Source organism: Lathyrus oleraceus, chromosome 5, assembly GCF_024323335.1.
Source record: "Lathyrus oleraceus cultivar Zhongwan6 chromosome 5, CAAS_Psat_ZW6_1.0, whole genome shotgun sequence".
NCBI classification, from domain to species: domain Eukaryota; kingdom Viridiplantae; phylum Streptophyta; class Magnoliopsida; order Fabales; family Fabaceae; genus Lathyrus; species Lathyrus oleraceus.
The window spans coordinates 23,496,715-23,514,848 of NC_066583.1; the positions used below are offsets into that span (position 1 = coordinate 23,496,715).

Below are 18,134 nucleotides of genomic sequence, written 5' to 3' on the forward strand. Positions count from 1 at the left end.
GGATCCTCTTCAAAACTAAGTCACCTATTTGATAGCTTCGAGGACGCACTTTCTGATCAAAGGCCTTCTTCATCCTTCTCTGATGTAGTTGTCCATGGCACACAACTGCTAATCGTTTTTCCTCAATTAAATTTAACTCATCAAACCTGGCTTGAACCCACTCAGCCTCGTCAAGTTTTACATCCATCATCACCCTTAAAGAAGGGATTTCAACTTCTATTGGCAAGACTGCCTCCATGCCATACACAAGTGAAAACGGAGTTGCCCCGGCTGACGTACGCACCGAGGTACGATACCCATGCAAAGCAAAAGGCAACATCTCATGCCAATCCTTGTACGTCACAACCATCTTTTGCACAATCTTCTTAATGTTCTTGTTTGCCACCTCTACAACACCATTCATCTTTGGTCTGTAAGGAGAAGAATTGTAGTGTTCGATCTTAAAGTCTTTGCAAAGCTCTTTCATCATCTTGTTATTGATATTCGAACCATTATCAGTGATGATTCTCTCAGGAACCCCATAACGACAGATAATTTCTTTCTTAATGAATCGAGCAACCACTTGTCTGGTAACATTGGCATAGGAAGCTGCTTCCACCCACTTGGTAAAGTAATCAATCGCGACTAGGATGAAGCGATGCCCATTAGAAGCAGTAGGTTCAATCTTTCCAATCATATCGATGCCCCACATCGCGAATGGCCAAGGAGAATTCATAATATTCAGTGGGTTTGGTGGTACATGCACTTTATCTGCATAGATCTGACATTTGTGGCACTTCCGAGCGTATTTGAAACAATCAGATTCCATGGTTATCCAGTAATAACCAGCTCTTAACAACTTCTTGGCCATTGCATGACCACCAACATGGGTACCGAAAGATCCCTCGTGCACTTCCTGCATTAACATGTCTGCTTCGTGTCTAACCACGCATCTGAGCAGAACCATGTCAAAGTTCCTCTTGTACAACACATCATCCTTGTTCAAGTAAAAGCTTCCAGCTAGCCTTCTCAGTGTCTTCTTGTCATTCCTTGACGCTCCTTCAGGATACTCTTGGCTTTTGAGGAAATTCTTAATATCATAAAACCACAGCTTCTCATCAATAACAGACTCGGCTGCAAACACATACGCAGGCCTCTCGAGTCGATTCACAGCAACGTGTAGCACATGATTCTGCCAATGAACTTTAATCATGGAAGACAATGTGGCTAAGGCATCAGCCATTTGATTTTCATCTCGGGCTACATGATACAACTTTACTGTCTTGAAGAAAGTCAGGATCCTTCTGGTGTAATCTCTATAAGGAATCAAATGCGGCTGATGAGTATTCCAGTCTCCATTGACTTGGTTAATCACTAGCGCAGAATCTCCATAAATGTCCATAGTTTTGATCCTTAGATCGATGGCTTCCTCAATCCCCATGATACAGGCCTCGTACTCAGCTTCGTTGTTGGTTACTTCAAAAGTCAATCTGGCAGAAAAAGGTATATGTGCACCTTTAGGATTAATGAGTACTGCCCCGACACCATTTCCATTCACATTTACCGCCCCATCAAACATCAGTGTCCACTTGTCATCGGGATCCGGTCCTTCCTCGACAAGAGGCTCTTTGCAATCTTTCATCTTTAAGTACATGATATCTTCATCGGGGAATTCAAACATCATCGGCTGATAGTCATCAATTGGTTGCTCGGCAAGGTAATCAGACAGAATACTACCCTTGATGGCCTTTCGCGACGTGTACTGGATATCATACTCTGTCAAAATCATCTGCCAATGAGCCACTCGTCCTGTAAGAGACGGCTTTTCAAAGATATACTTTATTGGGTCCATCTTAGAAATCAACAAGGTAGTATGGTTCAACATATACTGTCTTAGTCGGCGAGCAGCCCATGCCAAAGCGCAGCAAGTTTTCTCGAGCAGCGAATATCTTGTTTCACAGTCGGTAAACTTTTTGCTAAGGTAGTATATTGCATGCTCTTTTCGACCAGACTCGTCATGCTGTCCCAATACACACCCCATCGAATTCTCTGTTACTGAAAGGTACATTATCAAAGGCCTCCCAGGAACTAGAGGTATAAGGATTGGAGGTTTCTGCAAATATTCTTTTATCTTATCAAAAGCTTTTTGACAATCATGGTTCCACATGATTGCTTGATCTTTTCTTAGCAATTTAAATATCGATTCGCATGTAGCTGTTAGGTGAGATATGAACCGTGCGATGCAGTTCAGCCTCCCTAAAAACCCACGAACCTGCTTTTCCGTTCTTGGTTCAGGCATTTCTTGAATAGCTTTTACTTTCGCTGGATCAACCTCAATCCCTTTCTCACTGACAATGAAACCTAACAGCTTTCCAGATCTCACTCCAAACGTACACTTGTTTGGATTCAGCCTCAGTTTGAACTTTCTCAATCTTTCAAACAACTTCTGCAAGTTTACCAAGTGCTTTTCTTCTGTCTGAGACTTCGCAATCATATCATCAACGTACACTTCAATCTCTTTGTGCATCATGTCATGAAAGAGAGTCGTCATAGCTCTTTGGTAGGTAGCACCGGCGTTCTTCAATCCAAATGGCATTACCTTATAACAGAACGTGCCCCAAGGTGTAATGAATGTCGTCTTCTCCATGTCTTCTAGCGCCATCTTGATCTGATTATAGCCAGAAAATCCATCCATGAAAGAGAAAACCGAGGACTGAGCAACGTTATCGATCAATACATCAATGTGAGGTAATGGGAAGTCATCTTTCGGACTGGCTCTATTTAAATCTCGGTAATCGACACACATCCTGACTTTACCATCCTTCTTCGGCACGAGTACGATGTTGGCCACCCAAGGGGGATAATTGGTAACTTCCAGAAAACCTGCATCCAACTGTTTCTGAACCTCCTCTTTGATCTTGACAGCCATATCAAGACTAGTTCTGCGAAGCTTCTGCTTTACCGAAGGACAATCTTCTCTGAGAGGTAGCATGTGCACCACAATATCTGTATCCAAACCAGGCATATCTTGATACGACCATGCGAATACATCCACATATTCTTGCAGCATTTCAATCAGCCCTCTCTTGACCTTTTCCTCTAAAGCAGCCCCTATCTTGATCTCTTTCTTTGCGTCCTCAGTACCAAGGTTAATGACTTCCAACTCTTCCTGATGAGGTTGAATGACCCTTTCCTCCTGTTTCAATAGTCTGGCCAATTCTTTGGGGAGTTCACAATCTTCTTCACTCTCCTCTTCGGCTTGGTAAATGGGGTTCTCGAAGTCATACTAAGCCATAACAGAACTGTTTTTAACGGAATCCGCAAGATCAATTCTGCACGAACGATGTTTCATGCTTTATTTTAGAAAAGAGTTCAAGAAAGTCACGAAAAAGAAAAAACATTGCCATTTTTATTGTTTTGAAAATGAAAGTAATAAAAACAGAAAGACAGTGAACACAAATTTGATTGCAAAACATCATTTATTGATGATAATCATTGAAAATTCAAAACATGATGTGGCCCTACAATGAACCACTACGCCCTGGGCAGAGCGTAGGGCTTTCATGCAAAATGAAAAACAAAAGAAAATTACTCTGTCTGAAGAGTAACTTGGACTATTTCTTCAGCAGTCCAGTTGTTGATCTTCTCCCCTGGAGCACACGGGCGCACCCAATTATCCATATCACAATCACTGTCACCATCTTCATTGTCTGTTGCAAAGACATCACCGTGATTCATCAATCCATCACTAGTGAAAGTATATGGCCCTTCCTGATTCTGGACACCCTGCTCTGATGATTGAAAAGGCTGATAACTAACGCCAAACATGTCTTCTTTTACGGGCACATCAATCATCTTTCCCCAGCCTTCCACGTTACCTGAATGAATGACCTCCAGAGCTTGTTTATAGGATGCAATCGAGGTACCTGGTTTCTTCTGTTCAACAAAAGCCACCTTCTCAATATCGACAGTCTCAAAAGCTTGACATACATGAATTTCGCCATCCATCTCCACATATTTGAAGGAGGATAAATGGCTCACAAAGATGTCCTCTTCGCCACACACGGTCACAACTTGACCATCCCACACATATTTTAGCTTCTGGTGGAGAGTCGAAGAAACTGCTCCGGCTCCATGTATCCAGGGACGCCCCAATAGACAATTATATGCTGGTTGAATATCCATCACATAGAAGACAATGTTAAACACTTCCGGGCCGATCTTCACAGGCAACGTGACTTCACCAAAAACTGATCGCTTGGATCCATCAAAAGCACAGACAACAAGATCACTTGGTGTGAGAACAACCCCTTCGGCATCAAGCTTACTCAGAGGCTTTTTGGGCAGCACATTCAAAGAAGAACCGGTATCAACCAAAACATGCGACAAAACGGCGCCTTTGCATTCCACCGTGATATGCAGAGCTCTATTGTGATTGCGACCCTCAGGTGTCAAGTCTAGATCCGTGAATCCCAAACCATGTCTCGTGTTAACATTTGCAATAACACCTTCGAGTTGGTTAACAGAAATCTCTTGGGGCACATAAGCCATATTCAACATTTTCAACAGGGCGTTACGATGTGCCTCGGAACACATTAACAGAGAGAGAATAGAGATTTTTGACGGTGTCTGGTTCAACTGATCCACGATCTTGTAATCACTTTTCTTGATAATTCTCATAAATTCCTCCACGTCCTTCTCAAAAGAATTATCGGGCACTTCCTTTCGTACTGGTTCTTCTTCAACGATAACTTGTTTTCCTTTTGTTCTAGCAAGAGCCTCAGCATTGTTATCCTTCGGAACCTGGGGTGCAAACAAACGACCACTTCTCGTAAATCCTCCGGGTCCTCCCACATTACCCACAGTCGAACCAACTGTTACTGGAGTCTAATTTACTGATTTGGTTTGATTCTCAGGTCTTCTATTTCTGCAAGAAGCATTGTCATATTGCCACGGAATTGCTCTACTATTCTCATAAAGTCTTCCACTAGAAGCAGCAATGGTGGTAGGGGTACTGATAGTTACTGGAGTATTAACAATCACGGGAACACCAACAGTCACCGGAGCAGATATGGTCACGGGCGCAGCTATGGTCACAGGAGTACCAATAGTCACGGGCGCACTAATAGTTCTTGGAGCACGTGCAGGATCTTTTGACGGTGTAAAGTAAATGGTAACAGTTGATACCTCTCCACGGTCTTTCACCACTCGACCAAACTGTAAACAACCTTCATTCATCAATTCATGGATACTTTCTTTCAATTTCACACAGCCGTTTTTATGATTACCACAATCTGAATAACTCTTGTCACATCCCGGGAATACTCCCCCTCTAAGCAGACGTTCCTTCACCATAAACAACGAAGTCTGAACGTCATTAACATCGACTACCAAGTTCAAATTTTCCCCATCTTCCACACTGTTTATTCTGGGCCCTCCATGCTGAGGCATAGGATTATTCATCACATTCGGAGCAGGAGCGAAGTTAATCGTCTTGGCATCGATCAAGTCTTGGACTTTATGGTGAAAATCCCGACAATTCTCGATGTGGTGCCCTGGCGCACCAGAATGAAAATCACAACGGACATTGGCATCATAACCAGCGGGAATCCTTATTAATGGAGCCATAGTGCGAAGTTCAACAAACTTTAACCTAAGCAGTTCAGGGAGTAATTCAGCATAAGTCATTGGCAACGGATCAAAATGACGATCTGGCATTCTTTGTCTTGGTTGGAATTGGCGTTGTTGTTGTTGTGGTTATCCTCTTTGTGGTTGTTGAGGTTGGGTTGCTGGAATAGTCACAGCAGCAACTTGACAGTATTGTTGTCGTCTGTTTCCATTTCTCTGATTACATATAGCATTTGTCTCACCCTCTCTCCTTCTGGGTGCCCCTGAAAATGGTTTCTTAGCACTTGAAGAACTTGAAGAACCAGGGTCTTGGATTTTTCCCGCTTTGATAAGACTTTCAGTTCTTTCTCCATAAATCACAACATCCGAAAAACTACCAAATGGGCAACTTCCCATACGATCCATGAAAACACCTTGCAGGGTTCCAATGAACATATTTGTAAATTCTCTCTCCAACATCGGAGGTTGTACTCTCGCAGCTAGCTCGTGCCACCTTTGGGCATATTCCTTGAAACTCTCACCGGTCTTTTGAAACAAACTCTGCAACTGGGTTCTGCTCGGAGCCATGTCCATGTTATTCTTGTACTGCCTCAGAAAAGCTTCACCTAACTCTCTCCAGCTTCTGACAAATTCTTTTCTTAAGTCCATATACCAATCCAAAGATGCTCTAGACAAGCTGTCTTGGAAAAAGTACATCCACATCTTTTCATCATCAGTATAAGTGGATATCTTCCGGTAGTAAGCTTGCACATGAGTTCGGGGACAAGAAGTGCCATTGTACTTGTCGAAAGATGGCGCTTTGAACTTGTACGGGATCCTCAACCCATCAACTAAACCCATATTAGAAACATCAAAGCCCAAAGAATTTTGGCACTCCATGGCGCGAATCTTTTCAGCAAGGGCGTCGACCTTTCTATCTCTCTCTTCCGCCTTTCCAAATTCATCATCATCACTGGGAATGGTGAACATATCTTCTTGCTTGTCAACCAAATGAGAAGGATGGTGAACTGGAGCACGTGCCGCTCGAGCATTAGCAGCCTCTGTAATGATGGGTTGTCCATTGATTCTAATACCACGCAATTCATCACCATCAGCATGGTTGTTGACAGGGTTGGTAACAACAGTGTCATCGACAGGGGTCCCTTCTGGCGGGTTCTGACCGACAGGGGGAATCACAGTTTCTTGTCTCTGGACCAAGGCTCGGAGTTCCTCTTGCCCTTGCACTACCCCTTGCATCATACTCATGAACTGGGCCATGTTGGTCCTCATCTCTGCTAGATCTGCTTGAAAGCTTTCCATTACTCTCTGCTGGTTTATGCGGGTACCGTACCGGTGAATTCCTGAATCAGCTATCCTGCTAGTGGAACACCAAATAATATAAGAACACCGCAGCGGTACCTGTTATGCAAGATATGTAAATGAATATGTAAATGCAATGACATGTTTATCAATTCCAACGGGTATTCTACCCCCTTGATTCCAGTTTCACATCCGACAGAAAGCGCAAGAAGACCGAGTTGTGGATAAACTTCTGAGATCAAGATGCAATAAGGAAAACCATCATATAAATGAGTTCAAGAAGGGAAAAGGCCTTAGCCGACAGTTCATCAAAAGGATCTCCACAACAAGTCTGTGGATCATCACTACAATACAATAAGTAAAGAGAGGAACAAAAATCAGGAATCAGCCTCCTGTATACAACCCATAAGGACTGCTCCTCACTTCAGCCAGTAGTACCACTGTGTCAGGATAATCTGAAGATTCTGTCAAACACCGGATAAGCAGATTCCTCTTGTGAATAACTCCATCCAACTCGTTGATGTGCTCTCTGTAGTAATTCCTATCATCTTCTCCGAATACCTCTTCAAGTCTGGATTTCTTCAAACCTGCCAGCACTCTGAGTTCCTCAATCTATCCTTGAGCTTTGTTGAGTTGATATGTGATATAACCATTGGTTGAACGGGCGCACAGAAGCTCATTGTTCTTCTCCTTCAGCAAAATCTTCAATTTCTCCATCTGACCAGTCAATTCGGCCACCATCTCCTCCTCCTTTACCTTCCTAGAAGCTGAAAATGTATCTCATTGCTCTTGCCAACCAGCTAGCTTACCAAGAGCATCTGTTAACTGCTGTTTGACTCGCCTCAACTCAGAACTGGATGATCCCAGGGCTTTGTCTGTCTTCCTGAAGAAGTCCACCTCCACAACTAATTTCCTCTCTGCTTCCCCTTGCAATCTGACGGCTTCCCCCTTCTAATATTCTGCCTCATGGAATTGATGCATACAGTCTTACAGCTTCACACTTAGCTCCGAGTTTTCAGTTTGAAGCTCCTCCATGGCATTCTTCAATTTGTCATACTCCTCTCGGCTCACCATGGTTGATTGCTCAGGAGTAGGTGGATACAAAGGTTCTTCAATAGGAAACGGCAGACCGAACTCTTCGACTCTTCCTTGAAGCCACTCTTCATACTGAGGGTAAGTTCTACAATCTCCTTTTCCAAGCACAGTTCTTCCTCTCTTGATCACCTTGAGCCAGGCCTCAGCTGCCTTACGGGATACAGTCAAATCAGATGAAGAATGGAAAACCAGAGATTCTTCCACATCTTTTTCCAAAGGCGGAGTTCTTAAAGCATATCCAAACTGTCTGACTGCCAGAGAAGGATTGTAGTTGATACCTCCTCTTCTTCCTACCAATGGTATATTCGGGAAGTTCTCACAACTATGAATAATATCTTCCCGAAGCAAGCTCCGGTCTGACCACCAAGAAATATCTTTAGCTCTTATCCCCATCAGTCTCTTTGACCAACTCAACGAGTTTTTGACATCAACGAACGCTCCTGACTTGGGTAGGTGGGAACTGAACCACTTATAAAACAAAGGTGCGCAAAAATTCACCAATCCTCCCTTTCTATTCTCATTCCTGTGATGCACTGAATGAAAGAAATCTCCCAACAAGGTTGGCACCGGATTTCCCAACACGAAGAGGCGTATGGCGTTTACGTCCACAAATTTGGCAACATTAGGGAACAGGACGATCCCATACACACAAAGGGCCAACACAGCATTGAAACCTCTCTGATCACCTTCTTCAAGATTGATTTCCCCAGATATATGGCTAAAGCAACCACGCTGAGATCGGGTAGAAACTCAGAATTGTAGAATAGCAATTGCGGCTTGATAGGAACTCTGAGAAAACTGGCAACCTCCTCCAAAGTAGGGACCAAGATATAGTCTGGGAATGTGAAGCACCTCAATGGAGGGTCATAGAACTGCAACAATGTAAAGAGAGCATCATGTTGATCTTTGGAGAAAACCGTAACGAAACTTAGAATCAAACTGTAATCCTTCCAGAATCCTTCTAGAGAATCATGATCCATTAACTTCATCAGCTGTTGAATGAGATCCAAACAAACCACAGGAAACTTGTAGGCGACATGTCTCTTTCGGCCAATATCCATCTCGGAAAAACCAGAGAACCCCGACCGGAATCAAGAAGAAGATGTAAACCCCTAGAAATAGATAAACATGTGTTAAATGATATGAATGCAAAATGATGTGATGCAATGCAGTGACATGGGAATCAAGACTGCTGTATCTGCTTGAACATCTGTCAGGTTGCACTGTCTGAAGAGAAACCCACTGAAGAATATAATACAAGATCAAGTCTGCTCCAGAAAACCGGGTTGGTTGAAGGTTAAGGTTTCCTGAATTTAGCCCGCCCCTCACTGGTAGGTTCTAAGAACAGAAGTCTGTCAGTTTCAGCCCTTCAGTCGAGAATAATACGTTTACCACTGAAGGTTTGGCATTATTACGGGATACAAGACCTCCACTGACTCCCCTCAACAGGACATCCTAAAGCAAGTTCCCAGCCTCGGGGTCCTCGGATTGAGCAGCAAGAATGCGCCCACCAGAGCTAACATAAACGCGTCTCAGAGGAGAGGCCTCGACTGAGTTCTCGGGAAATGGTCACCAGAGTCGACGATTTCTGAAGGAACATCTGTCGTTATGGAACACCCATAGGACAGAATATATCCAAAAGAAACCTCGTCTGGAATGTGGGTCTTCATGAACGACTTAACGTAGCAACATGCCACGCAAGCCTCATGACTATCCACTCTAAAACCTGTGTGTATGCTCAAGCCTGGGTAGTGGGCTTATCTCATAGAACATCCCACCCCCAACAAACAAACAACCCAACAGAACCCACAGATATAACAGACATATGTACATGAATGCAATAAGGTAAAGCAGGTAAATAAATAATTGTACAAAAGAATAAACACCCAATAAACAAGAAAACTACAAAGGCTAGGAGGGACTCGCTTAGGGAAACCGGGTCCCCAACAGAGTCGCCAGCTGTCGCAACCTAAAAAAAGAATGCGAAAAAAAAACAACCGGCGAAAAAAGGAATGACAGAAGAGTCGCCACCGTGCGTTATTTATCCCAAAGGAGGGAAAGGAAACGCTCGAAGTAAACCTGGAAAAAGGAAAGGAAAAGACAAGGTCTCGCAACCAAATCTTGGGTTCGGGAGTCGATTATGTGAAGGGAAGGTATTACCACGCCTACGCATCCGTAGTACTCTACGGGATCCACTCTTGTTGTTCTTGTCTAAAGGGTGTGGGTTTATCTAAAGTACTATTTACTAAAAGAGGGGTCAAAAGAAAATGACTCCCACGGATGTCGCATCCACTGCATACGTATCTCATCTGAATATGAGAATCAGAGTCTTCGTAGCTCGGCTGACCTATTTAATGGTGTTTTTAGATGAACGACGTTACTACACGATCTACCGGATGCTCGACCTTTGGAGACTTACTCGCCTGTAGTAGAAGGAGTTAACGTGTTCTTAGGAGAAGAAAAATCAATGAGTTTTCTTGTTTTAGGAGTGCTCATGCAAAAAAGGAAGTCCTAGACGAAGGAACCGTGCTACCTTAATTGACATGCAAACGAGAGACTATACGAAGCCTAGCAATCCTATGGGGAGACGATCACACCATACAAAACAAACATGCATAAGGTAAACACGCCAACAAGGGGGCTCAAACATACATGGGTAGGGCTTTAGTCAAGAGGGGTCATATCAACCTCGACAAACAAGCCATGGAAGGGTAATCAAACGGGCTCTTAACCACTGACATTGAACGTCAGGGTGAGCAGATCAAAAAGGTAATGAGGATAAGACCTCATAGCTCTTAACCCCGGACAGGGTGAACTCATGACAAAAAGTGGGGATTCAGAAAGGTGGAACCCTCTCCACTGAATGACCGGACAAAAGATCTTGGGATTTGGTTCTAAAGCATTGACACGTAGTGTGAGCATAAAGAACGACACATTGAATAACGGGGGATTGACTACTAATCCCTTTTATCTGTCAATTGCCTCTTCATGGAGGTCTTTAGCAATGGTGCCTCTTCTTGGAGGTCTTTGGGCACAAAAGTAAACACACAAAAACATCGCCTCCTATCGAGGTCTTCCAGCTAAGAAAGCGGTAAAATGCTGAGAAGATGTAAAAGGGAACAAGGGATCTACCACACGGATAAAGATCCGAAGTAACAGCAACTAAAGAAATAAGAAACCCAGAGGTCTCTCAGGCTAGCACCATCAAAGAAAGCAAGTCAGCAAAGCAATCAGAATAAATCTCCCAAATGGTATCCCACGAATAAAGTGGAATGCCAAGCAAGCTATCTCTTCAAAAGTCATGTGAGCCCTCACAAAAACTCAACAAACACGTTAGAATGACAAGATGGGGTGCAATCAATAGTTGCACCAAATCAGAATGTAACCACATGAATCATGCCATTAAAGTTCACAAAAAGCTCACAAGAAGCAACCAAGGGTAGGAGGCCTAAACCTCTTGTCAAACAAAATGCATCAAAAGGATATCAAAACTCAAAGTCAGGGGGTAAGGATCCACACATCAAGACATGACATATATACTAAAACATGTGCCCGGATGCAATAGAAAGCATGTCATAACAAACATAAAACAGATTGGAGAAAAAACAGCAAAAAAACAGCTACTGTCGCGATCGCTACTGCTTCGCTTAACGAAGGCTTAGCAAAGCTTCGCTATATGTTCGCTTAGTGAGGTGCTAGCGAGTGCCTGCGGGTTCTGGGTTCTTCTCTGGTAACGGTATGATTTCAGAAACCCCAAACCCTATGGTATCCATCTCAGCAACGAAGTGATTAAACATTCAAGGCATTATTCTACACATTCATGCACATCTAAAACCAAATGCAAAACCTAACGATACCCATTTTTCCAAATTCACCCATAATACCTCATACGTTCAGAAAATTCACATTGAAAGCATAAAGTAATGGAAATAAGGGCAAACCTGATTGGGAAGATCGATTGAAATTGAAATGCACGGTTGGGTTTGCAGAGAAATCTGAGGGTTTATATGAGATGGAAGTGGAAAAAGTGTGTTTTCAGAGTGAAAAGTCTCAGAGTCCGAGTGAATTTTTCTCTTCAGTGTCTGGAGGCTGTTGCAGATTAGTTTCTCTAGGGTTTTTCCACTGAATTTTTTAGAATTTATAACCTGATTTTCGTGGCTTGGTGGGCTCAAATGAGAGAGGCCCAAGTCCAAGATTTTTCTGTTATATTTTTAAAACGCGTGGGCCTCGCCTAGCGAAGAATCTGCTCGCCTAGCGAGCATGACAGTTCAGACTCTGGTGGATTTTCTTGGGACTCGCTAGGCGAACCACTCTGCTCGCCTAGTGATCATGACAGCTCACGAACAAACTTTTTCTCCTTCAAGATTAACGTTTTGAATGATGAATAGACCCTATTCGAACATGTTGGAAGTAACTCAAGTTATTCCCTAGCCATTTGACCTTCAGTAGACCAAAGTTGACCAGAGGTAATTCAGATGAACTTTGCTGAAATGCAATATGAAATGTTAAATGACCTAAAATGAATGCATGAATGGGTTCAGCCATGACGTGTCATAGTTCAACTTCCCTCAACTGTCACGTCTCCCACTATCTCCACTTGGGTGCCACAATTTACCCTTATGGCGAGCGCCACAAGAAGAAAGAAGTTTCCATCCCAAATTCAAATTGAAGGGCATCCTTATCATTTCCATTATTTTTCTTGCTTATAAATAGAGACTCGATTTCATTTGTTTCAGCATCCACACTTAGTTACAATTAGGCATATATTCAGTATTGTAAAAGTGGTAATCGCTTCACATCGGAGTGTTGCCACAACTGTGTAATCGAGTTTGGAGCACTTTGGAAGGAAGTTAATCTTGTCGCCATTTTCATTTCCGTTTTGCACTTTATTCAACCCTCCGATTGGAGCAGGTTTTTATTGCTTTACCTTTGTCTACTTTACTTTCCCGCACTGCCTTTACTTTATTTATTTCTCGCACTCGCACTACTTTATTTATTTCTCTCACTCGCACTACTTTCATTTATTTCTCGCACTCGCACTACTTTCATTTATTTCCCGCACTACCTTTACTTTATTTATTTCTCGCACTCGCACTAATTTGTTTATTTCTCGCACTCGCACTACTTTCATTTATTTCTCGCACTCGCACTACTTTCATTTATTTCCCGCACTCGCACTACTTTCTTTTACTTTCCCGCACCCGCACTACTTTTATTTAAATTAAAATGCACCTTTACTTTACCATGTCTAGCTAAACCTATAAAGGTTAGAATGTAAGGACCGTAATTGAACCGATAATCCGTACAATTGTTCGTAGAAACACTTAAGGGCTATTTTGTCTTTCAACTTAAGTTTTCCCGTACTTAATTTTCGTTGGGTAAGATCGAAAGCCGTCCAACGTCTTTTTAAACTTAGTTGTTTTTAACTATTTCAAATACAGCGAAAGCGCTTTGTTTAGTTCATTAGGAGTTTTTAACTTAAAAAGAAAAGTGATTTTAAAACTATTTTCGGACGCGTTTATAAATTTAGAGTCTGGTTCGTGAGGACCTCTTTTGGTTAAGAAATCCAGGTCAAAATACTTTTCAACTTAGTCAAGATAATATATTTCTTAAAAATAGGTTTACTACTCTAACGCAATGCGCGCCTTTTTATAAGTGACAATAAGAGGGTTTGATTAGGGAGTACAACTCGGTTCTGAATACACAAAAGCGACAGTTCCCGTTAAATTGGTTCTTTTCAAAGTAGGAAACACTGCCCATAAGTAATTCTATTAGCAAGTACTTGGATTATTAATTGATTATGTGAATTACATTCGAACATGTCTTTATTAATTGAATTCTATTTAATACTTTATTTTTCATTGTACACTCTAAAACCCCTATTTCGATTACCTTAGATAAACACCGTAACAATAGATAACGATAGATTGACATTTGGTCTCTGTGGATTCGACAATCTTTTATATTACTCTGACGCGTTCGTATACTTGCGAAAAGCATGCATCAAGTTTTTGGTGCCGTGGCCAGGGACCAATTTCGTCAAATTTTGTACCCTATTGTTATATCGTTTAGACTTAGGTTGTTACCTGTCGGTCAATGCGAAGAACTCGCAGCACTGGAAGCTTAGTATACCCTCTGGCGGAACCTGAACGTTACGCTCGCGCACATTTATTTTTCCATATAATTAGGAGAGCTATGGCCGAAGATCAAAATCATAGACCTCTTAAGGATTTCGCCCAAGCATCCAACGAAGAACCTAGTTCTAGTATAGTAAACCCAACCATCCCAGCTAATAATTTCGAACTTAAACCATCCCTGTTGCAACTAGTGCAACAGAGACAATTCGCAGGTCTCGCTACCGAGAACCCGAACCAACATTTAATAATCTTTCTCCAATTAGCAGACACTTTTAAAACCAATGGAGCTTCTCTTGAGGCAATCCGTTTAAGATTATTCCCTTTCTCCCTCAGAGATAAAGCCCTATCTTGGTTAGATTCCCTTCCACCCAATTCCATAACAACTTGGGATAATCTTAGAAAAGTATTCCTTGCTAGATACTTTCCCCCAAGTAAGATCGTCGTTCTTCGAAACCACATAACAAGATTTACCCAGAACCAAGGAGAATCGTTGTTCGAACCTTGGGAGAGGTATAAAGAGTTGTTAAGAGCATGCCCACATCATGGTTTAGAAAATTGGTTAATCATTCAGACCTTCTATAATGGACTTCACTATAATACTAAGATGACCATCGACGCTGCCGCAGGCGGTGCACTGATGAACAAACCTTATCCTGAAGCTAGTGCCCTCATCGAAGATATGGCTCAAAACCATCAATCATGGGGAGTAGGACGAGCGACAGTTAAGAAGAAGGAAGCCCAAGGAGGAGTACATGAGTTAAGCTCTATAGACATGATGCAAGCTAAAATGGACGCATTAGCCCTCAAGGTCAAGCATATGTGCATAAACCTGAATACTGCAGCTGCAGTTTCGTCGGATTATGAGATATGTGGAACCAAAGGACACCAATCTGCAGAATGCAGTCTCTTAAACGAAACCCACTATGAGCAAGTGAACTACACCCAAGGGAACCCATATTCAAACACCTATAACCCTGGATGGAGGAATCACCCGAACTTCTCCTATAAGAACAATAACCCTATCCAAAATAATGCACCTCCGAGACAAACAAGTTACCAAGCCCCAAGACAAAATCAACCTATGCAACCTGTGCCACCAAAGCCGAGCCTTGAGAAAATTATGGAAAATTTTATCACTGCTCAAACCCAATAAAACAAAGAGTTCATGAACCAGAACATTTACGTTAATGAACTGATTACCCAGTTAGGAACCAAGGTTGACCAAATAGTTACTCATACCAAGATGCTTGAAACCCAGATCTCTCAGGTAGCTTTAAACCAAGCCCCCAGACCACACCTGGAGGACAGTTCCCTGGACAACCTCAACAGAATCCGAGAGGACAAGCCAATGCCATTACCCTACAAAGTTGGACCGCTTATGATGAGCCACCAAACCCAAGATTGAGTGAACCCAAAACTTCTAAGGAATATACCGAACCCACGGACAAAGTAAAGGAACTAGAGGAATCTGAAAAACAGGAAGGTCAAGAAAAAGGAGAAGAACCTAAAGACAAAACTTATGTACCACCCCCGCCATACAAACCACCGATACCATATCCGTAAAGGCTCAAACAAACCCAGATCAATAACCAGTATCAGAAATTTATTAAGGTTATAGAAAAACTTCACGTAGAAATTCCTTTCAAAGAAGCCATCACCCAAATACCTTCTTATGAAAAGTTTCTCAAAGACATCCTTACCAACAAACGTAGACTCGACGATCTGAAGCCCTTGGAATGCAATTCTATTTCCAAGAATAAGTTAGCCAAAAAAGATAAAGATCCATGAAATTTCTCCATTCCTTGTGTTTTGGGAAGTCATGTCATCGAAAAAGATTTTCTAGACTTAGGAGCTAGTGTGAGCTTAATGCCTTTAGCAGTTTGTGAGAGGTTAAACTTAGGAGAATTACAGCCTACTAAGATGTCACTTCAGTTAGCTGATAGATCTATTAAGTATCTGATAGGCATATTAGAAGATGTCCCTGTTAGGATAGGTCAGTTATTTATCCCTACTGATTTTGTTGTCATGGACATTAAAGAGGACAATGATATACCAATCCTTCTAGGTAAACCATTCTTATCAACTGCAGGAGCCATAATAGATGTCAAGAGAGGAAAGTTGACCTTTGAGGTAGGTGACAAGAAAATAGAATTTATAATTTCAAAATTTCTTATGGCACCTGTGATGGGAGACGCATGTTATTCCATAGATATCATTGATGAGTGCGTTAGGGAAATAGAACAAGAAGAAATCATAAAAACAATTAAGTTGCCATCAACTCTCATACTGGAAGATGATGACTTTAGGAAACTCTACATCGATGATAACCTTTATGAATGTTTATCCCTTACCCCAGATCCTATGCCATGCCCTAAGAAATCAACCTTAGAAGTTAAGGAACTGCCTAAGAACCTGAGATATGAGTTCCTCGACGAAGAGATGAACCGTCCAGTTATAGTCAGTGCTACCTTGAGCCAAGAGGAAATAGACCAACTCTTAGATGTTTTACGAATATATCTCTCAGCCTTAGGATATAATATCTCTGACCTGAAGGGTATAAGCCCATCCGTATGCATGCATCGGATTTCGCTCGAAGAAGATTCAAATCCCTCCAGAGAACATCAGAGAAGAATAAACCCTATAATGAGTGATGTTGTTAAAAAAGAAGTTCTTAAGTTACTTGAGGCAGGTATAATCTACCAGATCTCGGATAGTAAGTGGGTGAGCCTTGTGCATGTAGTACCTAAAAAGGGAGGCATCACAGTCGTGCAAAACGATAAAGGCGAACATGTAGCAAATCGGATAGAAGGAGGATGACGGATGTGCATAGACTATAGAAAGTTAAATAAAGCAACCAGGAGGGATCATTTCCCTTTACCATTTATAGACCAGATGTTGGAGCGTCTGGCCAGACACTCTTACTTCTGCTATCTAGATGGATACTCAGGATTCTTCCAAATACCTATCCACCCCGAAGATCAAGAAAAAACTACCTTTACATGCCCATATGGAACTTTTGCCTACAGACGAATGCCATTCGGTCTCTATAATGCCCCATCTACTTTCCAGCACTGCATGATGTCAATCTTTGCAGATTACCTAGATGGTATCATGGAAGTATTTATGGATGATTTCTCGGTTTGCGGATTTGATTTCAAAAATTGTCTTGCTAACCTTGAGAAAATCCTGGAGAGATGCGTGGAGGTGAACCTTGTGCTAAATTGGGAAAAGTGTCATTTCATGGTCACCGAAGGGATTGTTTTAGGATATATAGTTTCCGAAAAAGGTATTGAGATAGATAGAGCTAAGATAGAAGTCATAGAGAATCTAAAACCACCCAAAATTGTCAGAGAAGTCCGAAGTTTCCTTGGACATGCTGGATTCTACCGGCGTTTTATCAAGTACTTCTCCAAAATAACTAAACCTTTAAATGGCCTTTTAATGAAAGATGCTGAATTCATTTTCGATGGAAAATGTAATGAAGCATTTAATCTTTTAAAACAAGCGTTGATTTCAGCACCCATCATGCAACCCCCTGATTGGTCAGAACCTTTTGAGATAATGTGCGACACTAGTGATTATGCCATTGGAGCCATTCTAGGACAAAGGAAAAATAAAAAATTACATGTGATTTATTATGCCAGTAGAACCCTAGACGCTGCCCAACTTAACTATGTAACAACTGAAAAGGAATTACTCGCTGTAGTTTTCGCTATAGACAAATTTAGATCTTACCTAGTAGGAGCCAAAATTATAGTTTACACCGATCATGCTGCCATTCGTTACCTATTAAGTAAAAAAGATGCCAAGCCCAGGTTACTCCGATGGATTCTGTTACTACAAGAGTTTGATTTAGATATCAGAGATAAAAAAAGGCACTGAAAATGTAGTAGTTGATCACCTTTCTAGGCTAGAACATCTGAAACCAGACTTAGTACCCATAAATAATGATTTTGCCTATGATAGACTGATAGCTAGACTAGAAGCCATTGAAGA

At 41.9% G+C, this 18,134-nt stretch overlaps 1 non-coding gene across 1 annotated transcript; it reads right to left on the reverse strand.

Annotated features, from left to right (window-relative positions):
- Positions 1 to 14,580: 14,580 nt before the first annotated feature.
- On the reverse strand, positions 14,581 to 14,687 carry LOC127089145 (small nucleolar RNA R71). The gene has a single exon (XR_007790919.1). It is a non-coding gene; the product is annotated as a small nucleolar RNA R71 (small nucleolar RNA).
- Positions 14,688 to 18,134: the final 3,447 nt, after the last annotated feature.